Raw genomic sequence first — 10,898 nt, forward strand, 5'->3', positions numbered from 1 at the left:
GGAACTTCCATAGTCCTGGACAATAGACTTTTCAATAATGGGAGGTCTTCCTTCAGATGATAGCGAGGGTGTGAATTAGATTTGGAGGTGTCTTTGGAGGAGGAGTTGTAACGTAGTGGTTACCATAAATGAAGACACTGCAAGTGTAGAGGGTTTGCGTCAGGTTTATTTAATTTATAACCTCTAAAGAGCGCCGAGCCGATGGTGCACCGCTCTCGGCTTTCGCGCTAATCCTGGCGCCTGTGTGCGCGCAGCCAGAACATGGCCGCCTGCACGTCACGTCGGTACGTGACGTGCATACACTAGACTGCACCACCACATATCTCGCCCTTTTTCCCAATACAGAAACTGTTAACTCACAGTCCGCCGTTCATGTCAAAGTCTCTGAACCAGGCTGTTTTGACCACCGCTCTCCCCCTCCGGGTCAGTCTCACCGGGGTGGATGGGGTACCTCCTTCCTGAGTCCTTTCATCGCTCCTTCCACTTCTAAATGCAGCCTCACTATTTTCTCTTCTATTCACGTTACCTTCACTAGCCAACGCTTGGTTGGCACCACCGGGTATCTCTTCCTGCTGCTCTCGGCTCTTCTCATCCGGATGCATCTCAGAATGTTCTTGCTCTGCAGCTCCTTCCTCCTTGTCTTCCAGGTCTGCTCCAACCTGGTCCCAACGTAGTACTTTGTTGCATCTTGCCATGCCGTCCAGTGACCACACGTTTCCGTCACTTAGCAGAGCTGCTCTGCCCATCACTTCCTTGACCTGCATAGGCTTGATATACTTGCTGTCTCCTTTCTTTTGCAGCGTTGCCAACTTTACTCGCACCCATTCTCCTTTTTCCAATCTTGTCTCCTTCACGTTTTTCCGGTTGTTGTAGTGTTTTGAGTAAATGGCTTGCGCCCTTTCCAAGTTGGCTCGCACCACTGCAGGGGACCATTCGCTCACTATAGTCTTTTCCTTCCACACTCTATTGTCTTGAGTGAATGGTTCGCGGCCTCTTAATATCTGGAAGGGGCTGTACCCTGTCCCTGTAGGGGTGATCCTGTACGCCCATACCAAGTGCCATATCTCCTTTTCCCAATCCTTGTTGTTGGCGATAGCTGCTTGAACGGACCCCGTCACCACTCTATTAAATCTCTCCACCAGTCCGTTTCCTGCGGGGTGATATATTGACATGTGCTTGACCAGTATGCCATTTCTCTGCATGAAATTGTTCCATTTCTCTGACCTGAATTGGGGACCATTGTCGCTCAGGATGGACTTAGGGATGCCTTCCCTCACAAATGTGTCGGCCAGGAACTTAATAATGGTCTCCGCATCCATCGCCTCATCTATTTTCAGCTCAGGCCACTTGGAGTACCTATCCATAAGAACACATACATACTTTTGGACTCCGTGTATGTCCAGTATCGGGCCCAGAATATCCGCTGATAACTCTTCCCATGGGTTCCTAGGGGGATCGAACTTGCCGAGAGCCGGGAGTAGTGGTTTAAGTGTCTTATCCGCCCCTTGGCACTGTGAGCAGTCCCTGACATGCCTCTCAGCCTTTACGTCCATCCCTGGCCACCAGTAGTTTTGCTTGGCTCTCAATTTCAATTTCCCTATCCCCAAGTGTCCTTCATGGAGAATGTCCAATAGTTTGGGGATGATTCCTGCCGGGGGGATGACTTTCTCCCCTCTGTATACAAACACTCCTAGGTCGTCCATCGACAACTCTTCTCTGACTTCGAAGTATGGGTTGAGGTCCCCACGGGTTTGTATTTTGTCTGGCCATCCCTTCGTGATGTATGATTTTACTTTTTCTAGGATCTGGTCTTCTCCATATGCTTCCTTCCATTCCTGATGTTCTATGGTTTTCTCTTGGTCTTCTGTGAGTGCCACCATTTCTTCCGCCCCTGCTTGGTCTTCTCCACTCTGATCCATGGCCACTGCTCTACTCAGATAGTCTGCCACCCTGTTCCTACTGCCGGGGATGTGTTCGACATCGTATCTAAATTCTAGCAGTTTGAGAGTCATCTTTGAGATTCTGGGCGTAGCACTTGCGTGTCCGCTGGACGTTAGTACCTTCAGTAAGGGTTTATGATCTGTTTTCAATAGGAAACGTGTGCCCCACAAAAACTGCCTGAATCTGGTCATGGCCCATACGACCGCTAGCATTTCTTTTTCAATTACGCTGTACTTCTTTTCAGTTTCACTCAGTGCGCGGGATGCGAAGCTGAGCGTTTCCATTCTCCCCTGACCTCGGTCTTGCATCAGGACGGCAACCAGCCCCTTGTCGCTGGCATCGGTGGTGAGCACTGTGTTACCTTAGGGGTCATATCCTTGGAGTGGTACTGCTCCTGCCACCTCTCTCTTGATGACTTCAAATTTGCCTTGCGCTTCCTCCGTCCAGCAGAATTCTGTGTTGTCTCTCGTCAGTTGCCTCATGTGGTGGGTCTTGGAGGCGAAGTGCTGCACGAACTTACTATAATATTCCGCCATTCCAATGAACGATCGGACTTCTTCTTTGTTGGAGGGCGGTGGTGCTTCGCAAATGGCTCTCACGTTGTCTGCTTTCGGGGTAACCCCTCGCACCTCTATCTCGTGTCCTAGGTACGTCACGGACTCCATCCCTATCCGGCACTTGGTCCATTCAGCTGTGAGGCCCTTACCCTCAAGGATCTTTAGTACTTTTCCGAGTTTGTTGTCATGATCCTGTCTGTCCCATCCCATTACCAGGATGTCGTCCTGGAAGTATTGGACTCCATCTGTGTCTTTGAATAGTTGGTGCATCAGCTTTTGGAACACCGCAGCCGCTGATGCTAGCCCGAACGGCATGCGGCGGAACTGATAGCACCCAAATGGGGTGATACACGAGGTTAGTTTGCGGCTCTCCGGGTGCAGGGAAATCTGGTGGTAGGCGGAGGTCAAATCTATGGTTGAGTACCATTTGACCCCCCTTGTGCTGGCCAGCATTTCCTTGATCCTGGGCAAGGGAAATTTCCCCACCACAATGTTCTTGTTCAGTTCGCGTAGGTCGACACACAGCCTGACCTTCCCGCTTGGCTTCATCACTACTACCAAGGGCGCGAGCCACTCCGCGCATGTGATGGGTTCGATGATCCCTTTCCTCTCCAGATCCTGTAGTTCCTCTTGCACTGCGTCTCTCACCGCCAATGGCACATTCCTCACCTTGTGGGCGACCGGTATGGCATCTTCCTTCAGGATTATCTTGTGCGCGAACTTCTCCATCCTTCCAACTGTGCCTCCGAAAACCTTAGGGTACTCACTTTTCCATTTGTCCAGGTCCGGCCATGTTCCCGGTTCCGTGAGTAGTATCTGTTCTTTGCCCCCTGGATCCAACTTGATGCCCAGGTCGCCTTGGTCAAGCCATCCTAGGACCGAGGGTCCTCTCTCTGATATGTAGAGTTTGCAGAACGCAGATCGGCCTCTGAACTCGAAATGTAATGGTCTGAACCCAGCCATGGGTATTCGGTCCCCATTGTACGTCACTGGTCGGATGTCCAGCTTTTCCAGTTCTGGGCCTAGGTGTGGTGCAAAGCTCTCCTCCCATACTGCTCTCTGAATGATGGTGTAAGGTGAACCCGTGTCAGCCACCACGTTTATCGGTATTCCTCCAATCGACATCTCCAGGACGGGTTTCATTGTTCTCTTGCCGTCAACACTCGGTACTTGACCATCTACGCCTAGTACTTGATCCTTGATATAAATGACTGTGACGACATCTTCCTCCGTGCCCTCTTCGTGTTCTTCACTGTCCTGTCCGATGTATTTCACCACGCTCTTCGCGGCCTTTCTCCGACACACCTTCTCATAGTGGCCCACTATCCCGCAGTACATACATTTTGCGCGTAATGCTGGGCACTTCCTGTCGTGCGCCTCGTGGGACCAGCTCCCGCACCGGTAGCATGACTTCTTGTTGCTTCCCGCTTCTTTACCCGGAGGGCCTGGGTTGCCTTGCCATCTGTTGGGTCCCTTCGCCGCCGACCCCTTGTACTTGTGGTCCCGGCGCGGTTCCTCATCGTCTACTCTGTTCACCATGGCGGTGGGTGCCGTCTCCTTCCTCGTTGCTTCCGCACACCTGCGCGCCAGTTCTGCTCTTTTGACAATCACCATCACTTCCTTCAGGGTGGTGTCTCCGCTGGCCCACAGCTTGTCCTGCACTGCTGTGCTCGTGGTGTGCATCACCACCTGGTCCTTGATGAACTCTTCTTCCCAATTATCGTACTTGCACGTGGACGCCAGTCTCTTCAGGGCTGCAACATATTCCTCCCCTGTCTCGCCTGGACGTTGTTTCCTCTGCTGGAAATTAAATCTGTCTACCGACACACACACCGCCGGTCTGTAGTGTTCATTTAGGTCATCGATGGCATTGGCATGCACGTTGTCCTCCGTGCTTCCTCTTTCCTTTGGCACCAGGCTCTTGTATATTCTCAGACCTTCTGGGCCTAGGTTGAGTAATAGGATACGTTTTTTTCTTTTAGGATTGAACACCTCCTCGCTCTCGTCTTCCAATACTTCTATAAAATTGTCTATGTATTCTCTCCAGTCCTCCCACTTCATTAGTGGTTCCCCTGGCCTGGGTAGAAATTGTACTGGCGCCATCGCGTATCCCGCCTGCGCACTCATCTTCTCACTCTTGATCGCGGAGGGCGTGCTCCCTTGGTTCCTGGGACTGCCTGGTGTGTTGTCTTGCTCTTCCTTGCTTGTGTGAGACTGGGGACTACTTGCGTCCGCCCCCTCGCTCTTCGGTGGGGGATCCAGCGCTGTCTCTCTGTCTCGCCGGTTGCTGTTTGGTTTGGCGCGCTTTGCCTTGGGCTTGCTTGGTTTGGCGCGCTATCTTGTGGGCTTCTGGGTAGTGCCCTGTCCCTTCGGTAGGTTTGTTCTGCCTTTCTGGGCGATCCTGGGCTCTGCCACGCTCTTTAGGGCTGGTACCTGTGTGTTTGATTCTGGCTAGTCTCGCCCCGACCTCCAGCTCTCTTGACCTTTCAGCGCTGTGGTCCTGCTCCTCTGCCACGTGTCTTCTGTACACCGGTGTGGTTGTTGGTTCCCTCGGTGGCTCCTGCTCGTGTCGTTCCTCGTGGTGGGTGGATCTAACATCCCACCTTCGTCGCCAGTGTAACGTAGTGGTTACCATAAATGAAGACACTGCAAGTGTAGAGGATTTGCGTCAGGTTTATTTAATTTATAACCTCTAAAGAGCGCCGAGCCGATGGTGCACCGCTCTCGGCTTTCGCGCTAATCCCGGCGCCTGTACGTCACGTCGGTACGTGACGTGCATAAACTAGACTGCGCCACCACAGGAGTCAGTCTTAAGTCAAAATCAAAATCAAATTAAGATCAAAATACGGCGGTCTATCCGCAACGCGGGTGGCCTTATTAGACTTAGTTTTTATACCCGTTTACACCCCTTTTACAATAAAGGCCTGACGGATCTCTGTTATATGTGTTCATATGTACTTCCACCTGTTATAGAAGGGATCTTGCAGCTTTTCTGTATTATTTACTGTCCCTTGGTTTCTCACGCTTACTAAGTGTTCCCGCCAGGAATTGTTTTCGCCCACGGGCGGGATACTTGAAATGTTCCTTGACCGGTGGGGTTTTACCAATGTGCGCTTCTAGTTGCAATGCCTGTGCAATTTGCATATAAGCTTCATGCCTCAACTGCCTAGACGATGTCTTTGTGTCATAACACGAAATGGTTAACACTTCCGGTCACGCAGCCTTAAGACGCTCACGTTGGTGTGGAGATGGCGTGCTCTCATTTTATAGATTGACTCTACATACGTTGGCCCAACTGGACGCTAAATCCAGACGGGGCTGGGAGAGCTTGGCCCCGCTCTGGGGTTCCAGCGTTACTACTACGCCACTGTCAGTGGTGGTAAGGTATCTTACTAATGCCAAGGGTTCCGTATTCAGTGCAGGTAGGTACTATATATTGTCCCAAACTAGTACCTTCACAATGTACTTCCATGGGTACGTCGGGGACTACTTCCTATCATGGCGCAGTTTCGCGCTTATCCGCTACAGGCCTTCCCAAGTGGCTGAGTGCGGATTAGAGCCGATTACGAGCCGGGGGGCGTAACCCAATCAGGTTCCACTTATACCAGTTTGGATTACGCCCTTCGCTTGTGTTCCCAAATTGCTCCTAGGCTCTTAATGCCTCAAGGTCAGACGGAGCAATTTTTTGACTTACGCCTTACCGGCTGTAACAACAAGAGGGCACTCGGAGTGCGCACACGCTCCTTATAACTAGACATGGCTCTTACGCCTTTGTGGGCTGCAATGATTTGGACTACAGCTCTGCTCAGGAGCCGGTTATATTTTTAATTTCACTTCTGGTGTGCAAAGGGTTGGCTCCCCCTCTTACTCCTCCGTGATTGGTGCCTTGCACTACAATATTACATTCTGACACCCTTACACGGGCGTGATTGGTGCTTGGCACTACAATATTACATTCGGACACCCTTACAAGGCTGGGTGAGTTACAAGGAGGATCAAACGTACATTAAAGGAGCATTCGCTCCAGAATGCACTCGGTGCCAATCGGGATTTTTCCGTCCCAGTGTCGGTCACCAGGGCCCCAGGTATACAGTCCTCAACACGGTGTGGTAAGCCCTATGACCGCCCATCATTATCTGGATGCTCCTCTCACAGCGGAAGAACTGGGAGATGCTCTGGGACAGCTTAACGTGGGCAAAGCCCCCGGACCGAGCGGTTACCCTTGTGAATTCTATAAAAAGTTCCACACGCAACTAGGGCCCCACTTTCGGCGTGCGCTTGAAGCGGCGCAGGGTAGGCTTTTGTGGTTTTCCAGAAACCGGGTAGGCCCCCTGATAGGCACGACTCTTATCGCCCTATCTCGCTGCTTAACATAGAAGCCAAAATACTGGCCAAGGCCCTGGCTAATCGGTTGCTTCCGTATATCACGGAACTGGTACACCCCGATCAATCGGGCTTTATGCCCGGTAGGGCTACACGCCATAATATTCGGCACGCGTGGGCTGCGATTGATGCCATGGGGGCCACAGGTGAGCAGGCGGCCTTGTTGCTTGCTGATATTAACAAAGCGTTTGACTTGGTGAGCTGGACGTTTCTGTTCGCGCTCCTGCCCTGTCTTAACCTGGGCCCCGTATTTCTATCATATATTAAGCTGCTCTATACGGACATCACAGCTACTGTGCGTGTTGCCGGGGCGGTGTCGGAGACCTTCCACATTGGCCGGGGGACCCGGCAGGGATGCCCTTTATCCCCGTACCTCTTTGCCCTTGCTATGGAGCCGTTGGCCGCCTGGGTCCGTATGGACGCGCAGATGCGTGGCTTTGTGTGGCCCTGGGGCCTCTCTGATAGGATCGCGTTATACGCTGATGACGTTCTCTTCTTCCTTACGGACCTGCGACGCTCCGGGCCGCGAGTGTTGGAAATTATGCGGGTCTTTGGAGAGGTCTCGGCCTATATTTGAACATGGGTAAATCTACCCTGTGGGTCCTTGGAGGTGGCACAGTGTCGGACCCTTGGACATTGGACCTGCAGGTGGCGACCACTGGCTTGCAATACCTGGGAGTGTTCCTGTCGGAATCTGCGACCCTCACGTGGGAACGTTCTGTACTTCCGGTCTGGGAGCGGGTGCAAGCCGACGTGAAAACTTGGTCCCGAATGCCCCTTAATATCTTTGGCCGATCCGCCATCTTTAAGATGGTAGCGCTTCCACGCCTTCTGTATCAACTGCAAAATTATCCCCATCCGGTCCCGACCTCATGGTTTCGGCAGGTGAATTCGGTCTTGGGGCGGTTCCTATGGGCTGGGGGTTCTGCCCGGGTGGCGCTACGTACGTGCTTTTTATCTACGTACTGTGGGGGCCTCGCCACCTCGGACCTCCTGTCCTACTACCAAGCAGCTCACCTGCTCATCCTAAATGACTGGCAGTGCTCTTAAATCGTTCCAGGACCTCAGTGCGGAGTTCCACATGCCACGGTCCCAATTCTTCCGGTATTTACAGCTCCGGCATGCGCTAACACCATACATTGCCGATCTTGACTCGCTCCCCGAATTCAGCCCTATTGAGGCGAAGTTGTTCATGGGTGATCTCGGTGACAAAAAAGTATCCCGGATATACCAAACGGTGGTCACTCATTGCGCTTCTGATTTACTTCCCCTGCGGACGGCCTGAGAGGCAGATGTTGGTCCCATGGACGAGGATGATTGGCGAGAGGCCCTGGAATCCCCACGAGACACTGCCATCGCAATGAGGCTCAGGTTTATTCAATTTAAAATTCTCCACAGGGCTTATTTTACCCGTGAACGCCTCTGGAAGGCGGGACTGATTGAATCGTCGGAATGCCTGCGTTGTGGGATGGAGATGGGCTCGCTGCTTCATACGGTGTGGCTGTGTCCTGGGATAGCTGGCTTTTGGAGAGGTGTGTGGAATTGCCTGTCTGAGGTACTACACTGGGATCTACCCCGCACCCACCGGCTGGGATTGCTCCATATTCTTGCAGGAATGGGGGGGAATTGCTATAAGCGCCATCTATTGCTGTTGGGACTTGTATTAGCCAAAAGAGACCTAGCCAAGAGACCATGGAAAGACGAACGGGCACCTCCTTTGTGTGTATGGAAAGCGGGACTAGACTTCTGTATGGGTCTGGAGCGCCCGATCTTTGAAGCGCGAGGGTGCCCTCGCAAGCACTTTAAGATATGGAAAAGATGGGCCGATTACAGGGACTTGCCACTGGACCCCCCGATCGACCCCGAAGAGGAGCCCTAAGCTCCCCCATTGCATGGGCCTGTGTCTTGCGCCTTGGCGGATACACTATACTCACACAACGCTGTTTCCCCCTTTTTACACGTGCACAGGGTTAGGGTGGGACTGCGGGGTGGAATTAGTTGAGGGTGGTGGGGAGTTGGGATGGGATGGGGTGGGGGGTTGTTTCAAATAAATAAGATTTGTGATGATTTCATTTCGACCTTCGATCCTGCTAGATGTAATGTATCCAAATGCTTGGTGGTTTCTCCTGATTGTGGGGTGCCACATTGATTGCCTTGCTTGAATTCCTTAATAAAATCGGTTGTGAAAAAAAAAAATTGGATTGGGAAGTGAAGAACAAATTTATTCGGATAATGCTTCCTCTTCCAACATTAAAAATAGTCAAGACAGGTAAAGATATACACTGTCTAATGGTGGAACGTGGTCAACATGTTTCAGCAATTCACGGCCATTATGCCTTGCTTTCTTCAGGACCTATTTGACGACTATGGCTACTGCAGCAAATGAATACCAAAACGTGTACTCAAATTGTGAAATAAATAAACAAATAGTGAATCAATAGACAGACTGGCACAAATATCACCTGGAACTCCTAGGTGCAATGTCCCGTCTCCTCTTACAATTTCAGTTATTCACCGAATTGTAAGGTGTGAAGACCTCACCCCACCTGGCAGCGGCTCAGGGCAAAAGTGAAGCACCGCTCTTTCAGTCGGTACTTCAAACCGGCATCTGTGCCGACTGGGGAGGGACCAATGGTCATCTGCTCGGCCCATTCCTGTTTGTTAAAAGACATCTTGGTGTGTGTGTGTGGGGGTCTCTCACGGAACCCCAAATGATGACGGGCGGTTCCGAGTGGTGACTGATGGGTGTTCAAGACCATCCACAGGTTTGTCTTATCTTACTAGTTTTATAAGAGTCAGGGTGTAGCTGCTGGTATCAGTATCTAGTCCCAGTCCGAGTACACTTGCCACTATTTGACCCTCTGGTACCTTTGTTGTTATGAGTATACTGTAGGGAATGTATCCAGAGCTCGGTCGTTAAACTTTCCCTTGGGTCCCCTCCTAATTGTGTTTGTGTAGTTGTTCCGAAAAGTCTCCCCAAACTGCAGATTCAATTCAGTTCATGTGAGCCAGGCGCGTGCACATCACCAGCCACATCCCACACCATGCCTCGGCATCAGACTTGAAAGGAAGCCGCTCCCCCGCCCCACTCCGCGCAATGCCAGAGCTAGTTTTTCTCGCTTTTTATTTGGTGTTCTTTGCGGCCCATGCTTCATTCCACCTACCACTTTACACTGACTTGTTCACTTTCCTCCCATTTCTATCACCTTCCCTCAGTCTCCTCCTTCATGTATTCCTCTTTGTCAATCTCCGTCTCCCATTCTTCATCTTCGATGCATCTTTTATTTTCTTACATGCTTTGGTGTACTTTCTCCTTTCTTCCCCTTCCTCCATATTTTCTACAACTTCATCACCTGTATTCTCATATCTTCTTTATTACTGCCTTCCTTATTTGATTTCCTCTTCTTCATTCAACCTTCCTTGTTCTCGCTCCGGTTTTCTCTTTCTTACCTCATTCCTCGTTCTTTCCAACATTGCCCCATCCTCTTCAGTCTCTTTCTCTGTGCTTCTGCTTTTCTCCGTCTCTACTTCTGCTCATTATTTCTTGTGTCCCCAATGTGCAGCTTTCCAGCTTTATTCCTTCCATTCTCTTCTTTCTATCCTGTTGATCTTTCCCCTCTACTCCTTCCACCCTGCATGCCTGCCTCAACTGCTTCCTTCGTTTTCGCGCTTTATTTCCGTAGTCTGTATTCTGTCAATCCACTTCTGTTCTCCTCCCTCATAACCCCCTCCTCCGTTTATCCCTCTCTTCGCCCCTCCTCCTTCTTCCTTATCATATTATTTTCTTCCTCCTCTCCTTTCCTTCCTAGTCTTTCCCGCTCTTTCTTGCTTCCTTTGTTCCTCCGTCCCTGTCTGTGTCCAGCCCCCTCTCCCTGGTACCTCAGACCTTTCCAGCTGCCTCCCGACCACCCTGACAGTCGGGAGCTGGTGCCTGTGGGTACAGAGTCTGGCTTGGCGTGATTTATGCCATTGGTATAACAGCAGACACACTGCAGTCCATCACTGCAGTCCCCCCCC

This window comes from Lissotriton helveticus, chromosome 3_1, assembly GCF_964261635.1.
Source record: "Lissotriton helveticus chromosome 3_1, aLisHel1.1, whole genome shotgun sequence".
NCBI classification, from domain to species: domain Eukaryota; kingdom Metazoa; phylum Chordata; class Amphibia; order Caudata; family Salamandridae; genus Lissotriton; species Lissotriton helveticus.